At 38.3% G+C, this 20,536-nt stretch overlaps 1 long non-coding RNA gene across 1 annotated transcript; it reads right to left on the reverse strand.

Annotated features, from left to right (window-relative positions):
* Positions 1-2,783: 2,783 nt before the first annotated feature.
* Positions 2,784-14,335, reverse strand: LOC126499380 (uncharacterized). Its single transcript, XR_007591079.1, has 3 exons — positions 14,252-14,335; positions 13,498-13,661; positions 2,784-3,225 (listed from the first exon to the last, which is right to left on the reverse strand). It is a non-coding gene; the product is annotated as an uncharacterized lncRNA (long non-coding RNA).
* Positions 14,336-20,536: the final 6,201 nt, after the last annotated feature.

Below are 20,536 nucleotides of genomic sequence, written 5' to 3' on the forward strand. Positions count from 1 at the left end.
TCCTTATGGACATTTTAAATGTGTATATGTATCACCAGTTGTTCTTTAAAAAACACTAAATACTTAAAGTCCCAGAGGAGCTAGCTTCCCAGAAATGAGTTCACTGGATAAGAGCCATCACGTAGTACCTCTGCACTGAGCCCTGTCTGGAACTGCCCCATAATTTATTCTGGCAGAAACTCATGGCTAGCCTTGGCTCCACTCACAACACTGCCATGCAAACTTCAACAACATCCAACAACGTCCATCTCTCTGCTCTGCAAACCCTAGTTCTCATGCTTTCACGTTCCTCATCACTGGAAAGACAAGTACCGAATAGAACATGGGCTGTTCAACCTGTGTGGAGAAAACTCAAGTCAGGCTTCTGTACAATGGCTAAGGGTAAGATTGCCCTTACCCTGAACTGCAGCCTATGCCAAGTCTATTTGAGAGATATGATTTAAAAAAAAAAAAATCTGAGATATCGTGACAGTTCCCCCTGGCAGCCAGTACCACCAGCCAACCTTGTAAAGCAGTTGCCTTGAGTGTTTCAGTAAAATGAGCCTCCCATTTGCAGTGGCCTCTGTCAGTCAATAACACAAGGCAGAGCTACTCAGCTAATTCTATCAACTCACAGAACTTCAAAAGGAAATAGCCAGTTATTCATGTACTCTGCGACTGGCTTGTTGTACTGTTCTATGGAACAATAGGTTAGCAAATCATGGAAAAACGCAGACTTTTTTAAAGAGTGGATTGGGCATTATGAATATATTTTTTCTAACAAGGTTTCTCAAACATAGGTTAATGTGATTTTTTCCATCCTGAGTGAGGTAACCAAGACCCAGAAAGACAAACATGGTATGTTCTCACTTATAAGTGAGTACTTTCTGTACAATGAAAGATAATCAAGCCACCATCCACAGACCCAGACAGGCTAAGTAACAAGCTGGGCTTAAGTGGGGACAGAAGGATCTCCCTGAAAAGGGGAAACAGAATAGATTTCATGGGTCAAAAGGGGGGGCGGGGTTGGGAATAGGAGGAATCAAATTCGGTGGGGAGAAAATACAGGGAGAAACTACTAAAAATGGGAGGTGGGATTAAGGGACTGTGGCGGAATCCTAGTACAATAGAAACTTTGTGAAATCTACTAAAGTAACCCTAGCAAAGACTCCAAGTAATGGGGGATACAGAGCCTGAACCGGCCATCTTCTGGAACCAGGCAAAGCCTCAAGTGGAAGGATTGGGACACCAACCCAGCTACAAAACCTTTACCCTATAGTTTGTCCTGTCTACAGTGTATTCTGGGAACAGAGCCTGCCATAATTGTCATCAAAGATACCAGAGAAATGTCATCTAGTAACTGATGAGAGCAGATACAGAATCCCACAGCCAAATAGGCAGAGTTTAGGGAGCCTTGCAGAGGAGGGGGAGGAGGGATCAGAGGAACTACAGGGGTCAGGGACACCAGGAGAACATGGCCCACTGAATCAATTGACCAGAACTCATGGGGCTCTCAAAGATCAGAGAGCCTATAGGGATCTGACCTAGGCCCTCTGTATATATGTTATGGAGGAATAGCTTGATATTCTTGTGGGATTCCTAACAGTAGAAGCAGGAGCAGGGGTGGTCGCTGACTCTTTTGCCTATTCATGGAACCCTTTTCCTCCTACTGGCTTCCTCATCCAGCCTTGATGTGATGCCTGGTCTTATAACAGCATCTTATGCCATGTTTCATTGATGTCCCTAAGCAGCTTGCTCTTTTATGAAAGGAGATGAAGGAAGGGTGGATAGGGGGAGAAGCTGGGGGAGGAAGAAAGGGGAACCTGCTCTCAGGATGTAATATATGAGAGAAGAATAAAAAAAAAATAAAAAGAATTTTTAAAAAGTTAATATGTGATTTTTCAAGTATGTCTACATATCACTTGAATGTTGAGGTGAAACACTAAGATAGATACAGAGGCCTTTTATGAACTATACATGCAATATCTGCCAGAAATTCTTAATATTTAACCAAAAGTCCTTCTTTTCACATCCTTACAATAAAATAAACTAGGCATTTATTCTATGAATTCAAAAACAAATTTTCAAAATACATACAAAGGAAAATACAACATGGAAAAATTTCCAATGAAATATAAAACTTTTAATGTTGTGGCTGAAATGATGGCTCAACAGCTAAGATCACTGGTTGTTCTTCCAGAGCACTGGGGCTTGGTTCCCCATACCTACCAGGCAGTTCACAACTATCTAACTCCAGTTCCCAAGTATCTAATGTTTATTTCTGTCCTCCAAATACACTGCATGAACATGGTGTATAGATATGCATGCAAGCAAAACAGTAATATACCTAAAAATGAACAAGTAAATAAATAAAATCTTTTTAAATTTTAATAGCTGAAAATTACTGAAATTTCATGGTTAACTCCATATTCTTCTCTCCACAATACTGCCTGCCCACTTCCATTGTGAATATATGCCCTAAGGATCCATCAGTGACTATGCTGGCCTTAAAAGAAATCATTCTCTGCATAGACTCACACCTGTATAATGATCTGTTAACAAAGCCTGTATTCTTGAATGAGTGTATAAATCATGGGTCAAGGGTGAGGAAGAAGGATTTCCATATGCTTGAGGCCAACATTTGCTACATAATATGTTTTAGGCCAGCCTGAGCTACACGGCAAGCCCTTGTCTCAAAACAAACAAACAGGGAAACTTGACATATTAATAAGTACATTTACAGAGCCAATCCATTGCTATTTGGGAGGTTATCACACACTTTAGGATTCTTGCATCTCCGCGAAATCCTCTTAGCCTCTGGGAAACAGCCACAGTTGTTCTGAGTCAGTCTCTCTTAACAACAATGTACAAGGCTACCAACTTTGAACCAGTGCAGTTATTTTCTCTCTGTAATCCACATCATTGGCCGGTTTGCATCCTTGACTGTCCCATCCACATGTTCGAAGACCATTTAACTAATGTTAGCCATGGCAGAGCCAGATAAGGTCTAAGTCATCCCTGATTCCAAGAAGGAGTTCTGGCCGGAGGTTTTCATCCACCCATCAGATGAATTGGAAGAGTCATGAAGAACGCTGTCACTTTCCACAAGCAGAATGGCCAGCATCCTGAGCTCATTGGTCACATCAAGTAAACTAAGGCAGCTGCCTAATCCTTCTTCAGCTAAACTGGGCTTTGCCGAACCAGCCGGAATCCTAAACATCAAGATATTGCCTCATAGATTGATTCCTACAAAAGAAATGAGCCAGATGTTTGCCTCAGTCATCTCCAGGAAGCGACATCAAAACAAGGCACAACTATTCCAACTGCGGAGCAAACCCCACCTTCAAACATCAGAAATACTTCAATCCCTGATGGTGGCTTGAGCTAGAACTTTAAACTCAGTCTCTGAACAAAGTTGGTATTTTGATTTTTCTCAAAATTAGTACTATTTGAATATTTGTTCAACTTTTTATAGCAATATAGAGGTAATGCTTTTCCATTCTCTAAAAGAATGCATATTGATGGTATTGTCTCAATGAGAAAGTTCATTAGGAATGAGATGAAACCTTTTGGTAAGTGTATGTTAAAAGTAAACTGTATTCTTGGTCAGCCGCACTATTGTTTTAACTGAAAGAAAATTATAACTATTCATTGTGTCCATTTCATCAAGGAATTAAGATTCAGTAATAAAAATCTGTCACTTATCACCTTCTGTAACAGATAGGATTCCATTTGGTTGAATGATTCAATTATATTACAGTAGCTTTTCAGAAATAATTTAATGGAGAGGCTATTTGCAAAGTGTGGCTTAAATGGCTAATCTTGATTGATCTCAATGTCACATGTCACTTACATTCTCAGTCCTGCCCTCTCCCCAGAGGTTAACTGCTTAGACAGCAACCAAGCTCTTCCACTCTTTGGCTTAGAATATCTCACTGGGTATTCACCACCCCCACTTGTTTAGCTGTAGGTCTTGCGGTGACCTTGCTTTAAAGTCACACACCATGTAAGGCCACTTCCCTTCCATAGTTCCAGCACCTGACAGCTCCATTGGACACTATTTCCTTACTTAGACCTTTAAACTTCCCACCATTTCTAGTTCCTGAAGGTCTCGTGCTACTTTCAATGATAGCTAAATATAGGTACCAGCAAACTACCCAGGCCAAAAGACATTGAGACACTTTAATGAAACATGATTTGGAATGCATCTATGAAGATGCTTCTGGAAGAAACTAACATTCAAATCACAGAACGAGCAAAGCAAACAATGTCCAGGATGTGGGTGGGTCTCCACAAAAGACGAACTTCCCCACTCCCAAGAAGGAAAAAATTTTCCTGTGTGAGAGCCTTCAAATTAAGATGTCAGATTTACTTAATCCCACAGCAGGGACTAGGACATCAATGAGGCAAATTTTGGATTTTCCAAACTCTGCAATTCTGTGGGTCAACTTCAAAAAATAAACAATTTTAGAAATCTTCTATTGACTGTATTTCTCTGTAAAAAACCCTGAATATCCTTCGGGTATACCCTCATGTCTTCCAGACCCCTGTGTGATATCAGTTTTGCTTGCTGTGGCTTCTTTCACTCCACATTCCCCATAGACAATGAAGCCGGGTTCCTGCTTCTGTATCCATATTTTGCCATTCTTTGCATGTGACTTTTAACATCATGCTTCCAAAATACACCAGACTGATAAAAAGGAAGAGGATCAGGACTGAAGAGATGACTTAGCAAATAAGACACGTGCTACTCTTGCAGAGGACCTGGGTTCAGTACCTAGCACCCACATGATGGTTCTCAAGTGTCTGTAACTTAAATTGAAGGGCATCTGATGCCCTCTTCTGGCCATCACAGGTACTGCATTCACTGTAGCACACAGGTACGTGTCCCGAAAAACTCATATACATAAAATAAAAGAAACAAATCCTCTTAAAGAAGGCAGAGGAGATGATCAAAAACTTCCTCCTGAAGAAATCCTAAATTGGAGATATCCATCAGTTCCTCCCCCTTGGAGGTTGAGGAACCCCATGAAAGTTGTGGATGAAGAATTGTAGGAGCCAGAGGCACCAAGGACATCAGGAGAATATGGCCCACAGACATCAACTAAGCAGGGCTCATAGGAGTTTACAGAGACTGAAGCACCATTCACAGAATCTGCACACATCTGCACTAAGTCCTCTGCATATATGCTATGGCTGTTGGCTTGGTGTTTTTGTGAGACCCCTAACAGTGGGAGTGGAGGTGTCTCTGACTCTTTCATCTGCTCTTGGGACCCTTTTCCTCCTACTGGGTTGTCTTGCTCAGCCTTGATATGAGGGTTTGTGACTAGTCTTATTGTATCTTATTATGCCATATTCGGTGGCTATCCCTGGGAGGCCTGCTCTTTTATGAAGAGAAAACAGAGGAGGAATGGATCTGGGAGAGAGGAGAGATGGGAGAGGGACTGGGAAAAATGGAGAAAGGGGAAACTGTGGTCGGGAAATATTGAAAGTAAAATAATAAATTTTTAAAAAAATCCTGCTAGCAAATTTTAATTTAGAAATGTACTTCTCAATATACTTTAGCTCACTTCCTACTGGCCAAAATCATACCCATATCGCTAATATATGCAAATGAGCTGGAGATGTTAAAGAAATTTGATTTCCAATCTTGATGCTAAAATGATATTGTAAACGTCATTGCCTGTTTCACATGTTCCTTTTGGACCTCAATTCCATTTCTCTTCACACCTCACACACTTGCTCTCACACCTCTTTGTACATATTTACCTGAAACATGGCAGAGAATTGTAGATGGAGATTTGTAAACTGAGAATGCTCATTTGTTTCCCAGCCACCCAGACCTGAATAATCACACCGAAACTATATTAATTACAACACTGTTTGGCCAATGACTCAAGTGCATTTCTGGCTAACTCTTATATCTTAACCCATTTCTATTATTTTGTATTTTACCATGAGGCTCGTGGTTTGTTACCTCTTGCTTTTTGGACAGATTCATGGTGTTTGCCTCTTTTGGCAGCCACATAGTGTCTCTCTGACTCTGCCTTCTCTCTCTCTCTCTCTCTCTCTCTCTCTCTCTCTCTCTCTCTCTCCATATATATATATATACCAGTCTGTTTATATTCTGCCCTTATAGACAGAGATCGTTTGTTCTGACCCAAAATATTCACACAGAATTTGTATTAATTACAGCACTGTTTGGCCAATGACTCTAGCATATTTCTACCAAGAAGCTCTGATATCTTAAATTAACCAATTACTATTATTTAATATTTTGCCACATGGCTTGTGGCCTACAGGCAAAGTTCCAGCTGGTGGCTCACATCTTTCTATTCTGGCAATTACATGGTTTCACTCTGACTATACCCACTCTTTTTATATATTTTTTCCAGTCTGGCTATATTCTGGTAAGTCATTGGCTGAAAACAGCTTTTTTATCAATCAATGGCAATAAAACATATTTACAGAATACAGAGGAGAATCCCACATCACCTTCCTTTATCTGTCCAAATAAAAAGGAAGGTTTTAACTTTAACATAGTAAAATTACATATAACAAAATAGGTATCAAACAAGAATTACACTTACAATATTTATATCTACTTTATCTTTCATGACTAAGGAAAACTATAATTGTAACTATTTATTCTTCAATTCCATCAAAGACTCAAGAAGGATATAATATTACCTAAGTAAACAGAAAATGCATTGTAAGGTGGTGTGAGAAGTCCCTCTGTATATGTGTTGCTTTTATTGGATAATAAATAAAGAAGTTGTTTTGATTTGTGATAGGGCAGAATAGAGCTAGTAGGGAAAACTAAACTGAATGCTAAGAGAAAGAAGGCAGAGTCAGGGAGAAGCCTTGTAGCCCTGCCAGAGATAGAACTTTACCCAGTAAGTCACAGCCATATGGTGATACACAGATTAATGGAGATGGATTACTTTAGGATATAAAAGATAGCCTGAAATAAGCTTAAGCTACTGGCCAAACAGTATTGCAAATAATATAGATTCTGAGTGATTATTTTATGGTCTGGCTATCCAGGAACAAATGAGCAGCCTCATCTAACAGTAAGCAACTTCCTAAACTCTAGAGTTGACAGAGATATCTCACTGCCAGGACAGTCACCCAAAGTTCTTCTGTAACATTGGGGCACCCATCTTCAGCCTACAGGTCCATAGTATCCAGCAGACTTTTCTACAAAGCAGGAAATCTCAAAGACATGTCTGCCAATATTGGCAGTTTGTCAGTCACTTTCTTCTGTGTCCTGCAGAATGTCTGGCAGACACTTTCATAAAGCAGGACCCCCAAAGGGTCATTTCACCTTTAAGCAAGTTCAGCAGTCATTTTTCTGTAGGTCCTTCATGTACAGTTTATATGGCATAACATCAAGCAGTCAAGGCAAAAGCAGTTTCTTGCAAAAATGGTTAACCAACTCCATAAAAAGACTTTTCAATGCCAATCATCCTCTTGAAATACATTGGTTCTGCCAGGAGCAGATGTGTATTATTGTCATTAAAAGTCCTAAGTTTTTAAAAACACTTTAAATGCTATATTCCATAGGTCTTTGAAAGTGTTGAAAATTATCTATTCATCTGAAATATATCTCTATGTATCTAGAAAACCTAACTAACATGACTACAAGCTTGACTATTATAGATGACTATTAATAATTAAATCTGTATTTTTAATTATATATTACATTTTTAAATGAGCTGCACAATCACAGTACCTTAATCAAGATCAGAAATATACATATAACAAGATTGACCTTAAATTTATATCAATAAATCAAGATTTATACCAATGCAAATTATTCTTATCTATATCAGACATTGGCAAAGGGAAGATGGAGATGTGACTTCTATATTTTTTATTGAATAATTAATATCTCATTTAAAAAGGCATAGAGAGACATTAAATACTGTAAAATTGGGTATCAAGGTAAATTTAAGAAAGATCACTTGGAAAAGAGTAGTGAAGATAGAAACAGCAATGACATGGCTGTGACATATTATTATCCCATGTTGTTTACAGACAACTAATGATCATGAAAATTATCAGAATATAGGTGAGGGTGATACAAGAGAATAGGCAGGTATGTTGACATCATCATATAGCCCAGGTTTCTCAGGAGGAGAGGAAAGAGAAGTACAAGTTTGTGTTATGTCTGGGACACAAAGTAAATCAAGAAAAGTCAGAGTAACATAGTGTAACCTTGTTTCAAAATAATGAGAGGAATATGAATATGGATCAGTGGTAGAGTACATCTCTGATATGTGTTTGTCCTTGGGTTCAACCCCCAGTGCTAGGGGAAATAAATGTATGAAATAATGTGTATACAAATAAATCAGAAAAAAATGCTGAACACTGAGAATGTTGGGGACTTGTAAAATATTTATAGTAATAATGTATAAAACAAAAAATTCCTAAGAAATTGTTTTGGATAAAAGCAAGAGATGGATCTTTGAGGTTCTATGTTTTCTGATTTGCCACTGGAGTAGTAGATAGAATTTTATAGTAGCCTAGTAGACAATAAAATATATTATATGGTAGAATTACCTCTGGGGAATATAAATATTTGTGAGTTATAATTGTATATGAGTAGTATGGTGGTTTGAAGAAAATGGCCCCCAAAGTAGCAATATCAGAAGGTGTGACATTGTTTGAAGGAATTGTTTCTGTGGGGGTGGACTTTGAGTCCTCCTATGCTCAAGCTATTACTAGTGCCACAGTCTACTTTCTGTTACTTATATCTCAACATTTAGCAACTACCTTGTCAGCACCATGTCCTCCTGCCTGCCACCATGTCCACCATGATGATAATGGACTGTATTTTTGAACTATAAGTAAGTCACCTCAATCAAATATTTTGCTTTGTAAGTGTTGCTGTAGTCATGGTAACTCTTCACAGCAAATTGGAACCCTAAGACTGAAATTGAAACTAGTGACTAGCATAGTGCTGTGATAGACCAGACCATGTTTTTGTTTAGAGGAAATGGTACTTTGGGTAGGGAAGCAGTGGAATGCTTCAACCACTGCTTAATGGGCAGTACTTGTAGGAACAAGGAAGACAATGGCATTGGATGTAATTTGATGAACTGTAGTGGCTTGCTCAAGAGGTTACAAAAAAGAATTTAAGTAGGTTGCCTAGAGATCATTTTTGTGATACTTTGGTGTTGAAAGGGGCTGCTTTTTGACCTTGTTCAAAGAGTTCCTCTGAGGCTAAGTGATGAGTTTTGGATAAATTCTGCCTGCAGAAGAAATCTCAAAACAACCCACTATAAACTCTATATGGTTAATAGTGTAAAAACTGTTGAAGATTTATAATTAAAAATAGCAACCTGAGCAAATAAAAAAGATAAAGTGTACAGACTGAGAAAAAGGGAATCAGGAAATGGTATAGCTAAATCCTATGTTCAAGGAGATAAAAAAATTAAGACATAGAATAAAGGGAGTGGTGACCTCAAGGCAAGATCCCACCCAGCTAAATTTCCAATTTAGGAAAAGGGATTCAAGAAAAGCTTAGAGCCACATGTGGTAGTGCACACCCTTAATTCCAGTACTTTGAAGGCAGAAGTTGGTAAATTTCTGAATTTAAGTACAGTCTGGACTACAGAGTAAATTCAAGGATAGCCAAACTCTGGCAATAAAGGTAATCATCAAAAACAGAATGCTGATGAAGATGTAATTGAATGAGGGGACCATATTCCAGTTCCAGCAAATAGCAGAACTTGGCAGCTTTGGGAACATGGTCCTGACTTTAGAGTTAAGGATAGAAGAAATGGTCTATGGAATTTGTCTCTGCTCCTAAAGAAAGCTAGGCAAGTGTGTCAACGGTGTCCTTGAATGGAGGACTGGATGGAAAATTTTGTGAAGTTTTGAAATTGAATGAAGTCTTATTGCCTTGGACCCCCCAAGATGTTAGTGATTCCAGATTTTTTTTGGCTATCTGCCAAGGAATGTCACTAACAAGTAAGTAGTAGAACCAGCTTAAAGGAAAGAATATGTTGCAGCCAAAAATCTAAACAGAGTTAAAAATCTGAAGAACACTTTGACACCAAAGATTCAGAGTTTGGAGTTTCCTCAGCAGGTTTTCAGTCTTACTGTGATACAGTATTTCCTCATTATGTTCCCTTTCCTACATTTTTGAGTGGTAATGTATGTCTTTATCACTATATGTTGGAAGCATGTGTTTAAAAGTCTAAGTTAAGAGGTTGCATGAATCTCAGGAAAGACTTTAAACTTTAGACTTTTAAACAAATTTGATACTGCTATAGACTATGGAGACTTTTTAAATTGGACCGAATGTATCTTTCCATTTTGATATAGCCATAAGCCTTTGGGATCCATGGAGTGGAATGTGGTGCTTGAAAAAAGGCCCCCAAAAGAAGTGGAACTATTAGAGATATGGTCTTATAGGTATAGGTATGGTCTTGTTAGAGAAAGTGTGTCATTGTGGGGGTTGGATTTGAGTTCTCCTATGCTCAAACTATTCCTAGTTTCACAGTTAATTCCTGCTACCTATATATAAACAAGTAGCAGCTAGTTCTCCAGAACTATATCTACCTACACGCTGCCATGTCCCCATCATGACGAAAATGGTCTGAACTTCTGAACTCTAAGCAAATCACCCCAGTTAATTGAATTTTTATAAGTGTTGCTGAAGTCATGGTGTCTTATCACAGCAATAGAAACACTAACTAAAAGTAAAAGTGTAAGTGACTTGAAATATGGAAAGAAAAATTCTTTCCTTGAAATAATGGAAACCACGGGCAGACATGAAAATTCCATCACATTGTATGATAATTATTGTTATTTTTATTTCAATTCCATGTTTCTATAAATAGTAAGATATTGTTTTTTTTTGTTTTTGTTGTCATTGTTCTTTGATGTGGGATGTCCTTCTGTATATGTGTTGCTTGTATTGCCTGTTGAATAACGTTTTTTTGGCCATTGGCTTAGCAGGGTAAAACCAAAAGGTAAATCCAAGCAGAGATGTAGAGAGAGAGAATAGGTGGAGTCAAGGAGACATCATGTAGCTGCTGAAGGAGACAGATACTGGAAACTTACTGGTAGGCCACAGCGNAACTATGCATTACATTTTAAATGAGCTGCACAAACACAATACCTTAATCAAGAGCAGAAATATACATATAACAAAATTGGCTTTAAATTTGTATCAGTAAACCAAGATTCATATAGTATGTCCCCCTTTAAATGTAAAGAAACATTTATAAACAATATTTGGGAATTTGTGCATAGTTCTCTAAACTACTTTCTACTGATTGATCTGCTAATCAGAACATTTTTTGAAGTATCCTGTGTGATAAGTCCACCTCAGCCAGCAGTCCTGAAGTTATCATGAATTTTGGACCATCTGGGCCATTTTCAAAGGGTCTTGTTTGATCAAACCACACTAGTCTGGAAGGAATCCACAGGTTCTTATGCTTTGTGCAAACAAAAGTAGAACCTCCTTTCCAAAGCAACATATCCTTAGACCCAAATTTTGAAGTCAAAATACCTTTAAAATATATATGTTGGTATAGCTTAGCAGCCCATACAATGAAACATCTCTTTGTACTTAACTCATTCATAGTCAAAAAGTTCAAAGAAAACACAATAATATACATGATTTAGATTCTCTGTTTATATTCCATCTTTTCATGGCTTATTCTTCTTTACTCCTCTATTCTATGACCATCTGTACTCCATATCTTTAAAGAGTTTGTTTTATTTTTCTATACTTTTTCTTCTCTCTCTCAAGCCTATGTAAATCTTTTAAACACATTGTGACTTGTTCAGAGGATTATATCTGTATGAATTTGTCTTTATTGAATATCTATAATTATTTTCTGACCAGGAGTGTTTTTTTTTCTTTTTTTAATGCTAAGTGGACATGGCTAGAACCAACTCCCTGGTCCTGCTTGTTGGCTCAGCCCAGACCAACATGGCAGAAGCATGTTCACTTCTTCTGAGAGCCATGCACTGATGTGGGATTCCCCTCTGTATGCTGTGAATACCATTGGTTTATAAAGAAACTGTTTTGGGCCACAGGGAATAGAGGTAGGCAGGTAAAACTAAACTGAATGCTGGGAGAAAGGAGGTAGAGTCAGAAAAGAAGCCATGGAGCCACTGTTGGAAACAGATGTTCTAAAACTTTGCTAGTAGGCTACAACCTTGTAGTGATGTACAGATTAATGGAGATGAGTTAAATTAAGATATAAGTGTTAGCCAATAAGAAGCTAGAGCTAATGGGTTAAACAGTGCTTTAAATAATATAGCTTCTGTGTGATTATTTCAGGTCTGAGCTGCCAGGTGACTGGGAAATGAACAAGCAGCCTCCCATAACAATGCACCCTACCCCAGCTCCAGGGTTGCAGTGGGTTTATGTCACCATTAAGCAATTTGTAACACACTGCTCACAGACCCCATTTAAATTCTCGGCCTTCTTAAAGGGCCAGAATTCATGTTGGCAGCAAGAACCAGGAAGCCACCATTTCTTATGCTGAGTCAGTAAGCGTTCTTAAAGGAGCCATGGTGCTCCTGATGGCAATCATCAAACAGAGTCCATTCAAAAAAAAAAAAAAAAAAGGCTGGGTACCAATAAGCCATGTTTAACTCTGTTCTTTTGTGTCTAGAATTCCTTTCCAAGTTTTCTCAGGTTTTATGTAGGTGTAATCAGCCCCATGTTGGCACACCATTCTGTATTCAAAGGTGACTCTTTCTTTCCCAGCTGCCCTAACCCAAAATATTCACACAGAAACTGTATTAATTACAACACTAGTTGGGAAATGACTCTAGCATATTCCTAGCAATATCTTACATCTTAAATTAACACATTCCTATTATTTTATATTTTGTCACATGGCTAATGATCTATCAGCAAGGTTCTGGCTAGCAGCTCACATCTTTTTCCTCTGGCAGCTACATGATTTCACATGTATATATTCTATTATTTCTGTATATATTCTATTAAGCCATTGGCCAAAGCAGCTTCTTTATTAACCAATCGCAATAAAACATATTTAGAGAATACAGAGGGGAACCCCACATCATGCCCTGTAATAGGTCAAAGCAGCTTTACTCATTAGCCAATAAAAGCCACACATATGCAGAAGGACATCTCACATCATCTACCCTTTTCTGTCTAAATTAAAAAGGAAGGCTTTTAACTTTAACATAGTAAAATTATATATGACAAAATAGGTATCAAGCAAAAATTACAGTTAAAAATGTTTATATCTAATCTATCTTTTATCACAACCAAGAAAAACTATGACTATCTGTCTTAACTCCTCAAAGATACCAGAAGGATATAATATCACCTAAGTAAACAGGAAGTGCATTGCAAGCAATTTCTAAAACCTTAGAATTGACAGAGACATATCACTACCTGGAAAGTCATCCAAAATTCTTCTGTAACATTGGGGCATTCACCTTCAGCCTAAAGGCCCATAGTTATCTGGCAGACTTTTCCATAAAGCAGGAAACTTGAAAGGCTATATCACCTACCTTGGCAGTTTGTCAGTTACTTTTTTCTGTATCCTGCAGAATGTCTGGCAGTTTCTTCTGTGAAGCAGGAACCTTGAAAGACCATCCTGTATTTTAGAATGTTCAGCAGTCACTTTTTTGTGGGTCCTGCATGTCCAGTTCATACAACCTGGCTCTATTCTTCCCTGCCATAGGCCAAAGAAGCTTTATTCATTAGCCAATAAAAGCAACACATATACAGAAGGACATCCCACATCAGAGAATCACTTTTCTTCCTACTTTCCTTCAAGGTTATTGACCTTTCTGACATTCATCCTCACATTTTTATCTAACATTTCAGAATTCAAAATGAATCTTCTACTAAGGTGGCTCCCAGGAAGATAACAGACAGTACCTTGATGGACCAGGGAAACAAAATTCCTCTTACAGGTGAGGGAATAAATTCTCTGTTGTTACATTTTTTCCCAAATGTGAACTGAACTTCCACCCTCAAGCAACACTAGGAGGCTCAAAATCTACAACTACATTGCATAATTTCCACATATGTAGAAGAAAATGTTTTTTAAAAAATCACTTTATATGTGTTTGTTTATGTGATGAATCTCTAGTACTCATCACTGCCTAAAAAAGAGATGCACGTGAAGACCTGAGATGCTACTGTTTGACATGGTTCCCAAACGTGGCATGGGCATGTTTACAGTGAACTAAGACTTCTAAATTATAGACATTAGAAAGTAAAAACTGCCCAGGAGAAGTTGGCTGCATGAGGACTTACTATATATGAGTCCTCAGTGAAGTTTAGAGTGCTCCATGGGTGGCTTCACAAACAATGTTCCCTTCATAAGTGTGTCACTAAAAGGATTCACATTGGGGGAAAAAATAAGGGTTGAAAGTAGAAAGCATGCAGACAGGAAAAAGTAAGATGTCTATTGGAGTGGGAAGGCAATAAGACAGAACATTGAGGTGTATTGTATACATGTATGAAAATGTCCAATATTAGATGGAAAAAATACCTACATCATTATGACTGTAAAATGGCTATTTTACTCTAGAAACATTTCAGTCATGCCTCATATGGGACTTACTGAATGCCTTCACCAATCCCTGTTAAGAGATACAAATTTGTGTATCACTAACAATGTATACTAAAATCATGTAGGATATGGCTTATAAAAATCTGACTTAAGTGGCACTAAATTCTCAATTTATTCCCATAGTAATTTTGTTCTCTCTCACTCAGGGAATAAACGGATAACCAAGCACCAAAAAGCAATACTTAGAGACAGAATTTAATGTAAGTGGGGAAGGAGAGTGGGCCTTTGCATCAAATCGGCTCTGAACAATGCTATTATTCATAAACATCTCAAAAGAATACTTGCTTAATATTCTCTCAGGTGCACCTTCACCACTAAAGTCAGGGATGGATATTTAAGCCAGTGACACTGACCCCAAATACACTAAGGTCAATATTATTGACATATTTCCTCCATATCCCAAGATGACTACATTGCATTTAATGTGATAACCTAGGAGATATCCAGAAATTAGTTTAAGAGGCTCAGAAGCCTTAATAACATTAGGTGAAATTGTGATTTTGAGTAAAAATTGATTGATATTCCCATTATAATATTTTGCCATGGAAACACCTTCATGTGGAACTAGGAAGCTGGCTCTGTGGATAAAATGCTCGCAGTGAAAACATGAGAACCTAAGATGGAACCCCAAGCACCCACACAAAAGCCAGGAACTACAGAAGCACATCTGTAACCCTATCACTGAGGAGTAAAGGCAAGCTGATCCCCAAGTGTTGTAGTATGAGCGGCGGGGATGCGTTCCTGGCACCCAGCCACCCGCACGGCTAGCTTTACCCGAAATAATCACATGGAAACTGTATTCTTTTAAACACTGCCTGGCCCATTAGTTCCAGCTTCTTATTGGCTAGCTCTTACATATTGAACTAACCCATTTCTAATAATCTGTGTAGCCCACGAGCTGGCTTACCAGGAAAGATCTTAACCTGTGTCTGTCTAGAGTGGGAGAATCATGGCGACTCCTTGACTCAGTTTTTTCTCCCAGCATTCTGTTCTGTTTACTCCTCCCACCTATGTTTTAACCTATCAGGGACAAGCAGTTTCTTTATTGCTTAACCAATGAAATCAACAGATTGATATATGACACTCCCACATCACCAAAGGATTTCTGGTCCATGAGTTTAGGTGAAATGGTGAGCTCTGGGTTCAGTGAGAGAACCTATCCCAAAATAAATGAGCTGAAGAAGTAGTAGAAGACAACCAACATTAACCTGTACACACATATTCATCCACAAGCAAGTACAACCACAAGCACGTGTGCACAAACACATACCACACACATACACCCAAGCAATGTTTTAGTGTAATAATGAACGATTGTTTTTTTTTTGTTTTGTTTTGGTTTTGTTTTGTTTTGTTGTTCGAGAAAGATTGTTTTTATGTTGGGCAAAAGATCATATCAAATAACCAAAATAAATACCCTTAAATAATTGTCAGCATTTTACATTTTAAAGCATTTTATAAACTTGAACACAGCCTTTGGACCCAATGGAATAAAAATATTATTAATTTATTTACAATATTTGGTAGTCAATACAATTTGGTAATTATTAATACTTTTATATTTGAGAACTTTATAAAGAGAAAAGAAGCCATGCAGACTACTCCAAATCTGAGCCTCTGTGTGTGGTGTGTGTGAGTGCCACATCTTTCTTGTGGAGATAGGGGGACTGCTTTCAGAAATGTGTTCTTTCCTTCCACTAAGTGGGCTCTGGGGATGGACCTCAGGTTATCTGGCTTGTTTGGAAAGCACTTTGACCTACTGAGCCATTGTCTCTCTGGTCCCCTGTGTCCTGTTTTGAAATTTACACTTTTCAACTGCAACCGAAACTCAGATGCTTTCTGGAAATCCTGCTATACCATGCCTTCTGAAGTCAACCTCAGCGTTAAACCAAGGGTCATCCAGTTCACCATATCAGTACATATTCTGAATCATGGACACAAAATAATGGGCAAGGCAGGCTGCTACTGCTGCTGTGAGATTTAAAAATCAGGCACTCTTTAAAAAGCCTGTATCCTAAATCGTGTGCTAGTAATAGACAGCAAAATTACAAAGACAGTTTCCCTCACTCAAAATTCACATTGTAATGGAAGCACTTTTATGAGATAGGTAAATCTTTTCGGGCTACCACCATGGCTCATTACTTTGCAATCTCATGCTACTTCCAAGATCCAAGTCCGCTAGATTAAAGGCATATAAATGTGAAGACCTAAGTAGACTTTAAAAAATCAGGAGGCAGAAGCCTCTTTTAGAACAAAGCTACTTTCAATATTTTGTATTGTTAATAATTTCTAGAGGCAGCAAACGAACCACCAAAAAAAAAATAAAACGCACTTTTCCTCCAGTTCTGTAGCTAGAAAGGCATTCCAGCCTCAAGTTCAATGTCTTTACCTTCTGAGTGCAGATAGCAATTCTCTAATCCACCAAGGCTAACAAGTACATTTTGTGAATGAGACGGTCAGTTTTAGCTGTCAACTTGACACAATCTACAATCACCTTGGAAGAGAGTCTCCAAAAGAGATTACCTAGATCTGGTTGGCCTTTGGGTGTATCTGTAGGGAGGAAGGTATCTTGGTTATGTTAATTAATGTGGGAAGATCCAGCCTAAATATTGTTGATACCATTTTCCCTGTGATTGGGTCCTAGAGTATATATATTCTCCACAGATGTATAGATGGACAAAGCATTTATATTTTGTACTTCTCTCTGTTCTGGACTGCCAAGTGTGACCAGTTTCTTCAAGTTCCTGCCTCCCTGACTTTTCCAAAATCATGACCTAAATCATGGACCCGTGGCACTATACTTGTGTCTTCTAAGAATATGGGACCCACTGGATATGAATCAATTAGGTCATTGCAGGATTATAGGGAGCCCTTGGCCGAGTGGTGGTGGTGCACACCTTTAATCCTAGCACTCAGGAGACAGAGGCAGGTGGATCTCTGTGAGTTCAAGGCCAGCCTGGTCTACAAGAGCTAGTTTCAGGACAGGCATCAAAGCAACAGAGAAACCTTCTCTCAAAACAATCAAACAAACAAAAAAGTAATAAGGGGCTGGAGAGATGACTCAGTGGTTATAAGAGGGAACTCTTAATAGAGATACGAGGACTCAGCTGTTTCCTCTCCATCTTTCTGTTTTCTTGTTTCCATGAGGCAAAAGCCTCCCTCTCCCAAAAGCTTCTCACCATGATGTATTGTAGTAAAAAGCATCAAGGGATTTATCTCCTTGAAATCATATGCCAAGATATTCCTTTCCTCTTTTAAGTCACTCACCTGGAGCATCTTAGCCATAGAGATGGAAAACTGCCAAACCTGTGAGTCAAAATCAGAACATGAACAAATTTCTGCCTCTTGGGAAAAGTATTTGACATCTTCAGCACTCAGTGGAAAGCAAGCACTTCTGAGACACAGCAATGCCATCTTCTGCCAGCACTCCTGAACCATAGCCATGTTATCTGTTACAACTCTGAGTATCCTGTGGGTAAAAGAGCACCACACTGTCCAAGATCAGGAATGCCCAACAGATGACATCACTAGCACCTCCTCCTTTTCAAACCATTGTTTGTTTTTATTTCACTTTTATTTTAGTTTTTAAAATTACAGAACAGTTAAATCATTCCCCCTTCCCTTTTGTCCCTTCAAACCCTCCTACTTACCCCCTCCTTTCTCTCTCTCTCAAATTCCTGGCCTCTTCTTTCATAATTATTGCTATATACTTATATGTATATACAAATATATTCCTAAATACTTAAACATAACCTGTTCAGTCTGTATAATGTTACTCATATGTATATTTTTAGGACTAATCATTTGGTATTAGATAACCAATTTCTGTGCTCTTCCTGAAAAAACTATTTCTCCTACTCTCAGCATTCCTTAGCTCTTTGTGTAGGGCTGTGACCTCCTGAGCTTAGCATTACCATGTCTATTGCTGTTGTCCTTGTTCAGCCATATTTAGGCAGTCATGTTGGTAAGATTTCATGAGTGTAGTGTTGGTGGAGGTCACTAGTTCATTCCCTNTATATATATTCCAGCCTGGCTATATTCTGTTAAGCCATTGACTAAAAGCAGAGTTTTTAATAAGCAAAGGCAATAAAACATATAGCATGCAGAATGGAATCCCGCATCATTGTAGCTTCTAATATTCCTAAAAATCCCACTCACAACAAGTTCCTTGTTTCTCTGGCTCTTAATAATCATTCTATCCCATGTTCTGCAATGATCCCTGAGCCTTATGGGCAGGACTTATACTATATATGGATCCATTAGATCTAGGCTCCATAACTTTGTATTTTGATTGGTTGTGGCTTTCTGTAATGATCTCCACCTATTGCAAAGAGAAGTTTTCTTGTTAAAGAGAGAACTACATTTATCTGTGAGTATAAGGAAAAACATTTAGAATATAGTTAGGGATTGTCCTAATTTAGTGGTGGTTGTCATACTCCTTGAAGATCTATGACTTCATTTGCCCTGGGTAGCGAAGGTGACTAGTCTTTCAGTACCAGGCATTGTTTAAATGTGGGATTCCCCTCTGTATGCTGTGAATACCATTGGTTAATAAAGAAGCTGTCTGGGGCCTGTGATAGTGTAGATCAGAGTTAGGTGGGGGAAACTAAACTTAAGGCTAGGAAAAAGAAGGTGGAGTGAGAGAGAAGCCATGTAGCCCCACTGGAGACAGATGCTAGAACTTTACCTGGTAAGCCACACCCTCATGGTGATACACAAATTAACAGATATGGGTTAAATTAATATGTAAGAGTTAGCCAATAAGAAGCTAGAGCTGTCCAAGCAGTCATTTAATTAATACAGTTTCTGTGCGATTATTTCAGGTCTGAGCTGCTGAGTGGCTGGAAAGAGCAAGCAGCCTTCCTAAAACAAATTGGCGCCAATGTGGCCAACTAAAATATACATAAAACCTAAGAAAGCTTGGAAAGGAATTCTAGACGTAGAAAAACAAAGTTTAGCTGCATTGGGGGGGTTGTTAGCAGCATGCAGTAGCTCCCTTAAGAGAGGTAGCAGGGGAAAAATGTCACCAGTTTTGAAACAGCGGTTTTCTGGGCCTTGCTGCCAGCATGAACTCTGGCTCTTTCAGGAGACTGATAATTTAAATGGAGTTTGTGAGCAGAGAGCTGCAACTTGATTAATGGTAACATAAACATGCTGTGTGCCTGATAACAGGGCTATGAACATGGCTTGCACTAAACAGACCTCTGTCCCACCATATTGGAATGGGCAGAACCAAAAGGCAAAGCAGCCTTAGAAATGCTTAGCATTTAAAGAAATGCTCCTGGACACAAAAGAATTACAGATACACAATAGGGCAGATTAATACATAAAAGAACTCTAAATGAGTCACAGTGTTGGGTAAATGTTTGTAGGCTTGGGAGAGAGAAGAAAAAGGTACAGACAGTTATAAAAAGAAGAAAATGGTTTTTAAAAAATAAAACAAAGTCTTTAAAGAGACAGAATAAATTTGAAGAAAAAGTAATAGAATAAAAACAAATAAGCCATGTAAAGATGTAGAATACACAGAGAGTCTAGATCATGTATATTATTGTGTTTTCTTTGAATTTTTTTTACTGTGAATGAGCTAAGTAAAAAGAGACATTTCATTGTATGGGATGCTAAGATAAACCGGCATAGATATTTTAAAGGTATCCTGACTTCAAAATTTGAGTCTAAGGATAAATTTCTTTGAAAAAGAAGTTCTTCATTTGTTTCCACAGAAAATGAGAACCTGTGGATTGCTTCCAGACTAATGTGGTTTGATAGGCCAAGACATCCCAAAAGTTCAACATGAACACCCCCAAAAATACTTCACCCAACAAAAAGCAGAAAGCCGTTTGGAGAGAATTATACCCATATGCCTAAATGATTGTTTATAAATGTTTGTTTACATTTAAAGGGAGATATGCTATAGATATGAATACTTTGCATTGGCAGGGATCTTGGTCTATTGATACAAATTTGAG

Source organism: Alexandromys fortis, unplaced genomic scaffold (genome assembly GCF_014885135.2).
Source record: "Alexandromys fortis isolate MF-2015 unplaced genomic scaffold, M_Fortis_MF-2015_v1.1 scaffold_11, whole genome shotgun sequence".
NCBI lineage: Eukaryota > Metazoa > Chordata > Mammalia > Rodentia > Cricetidae > Alexandromys > Alexandromys fortis.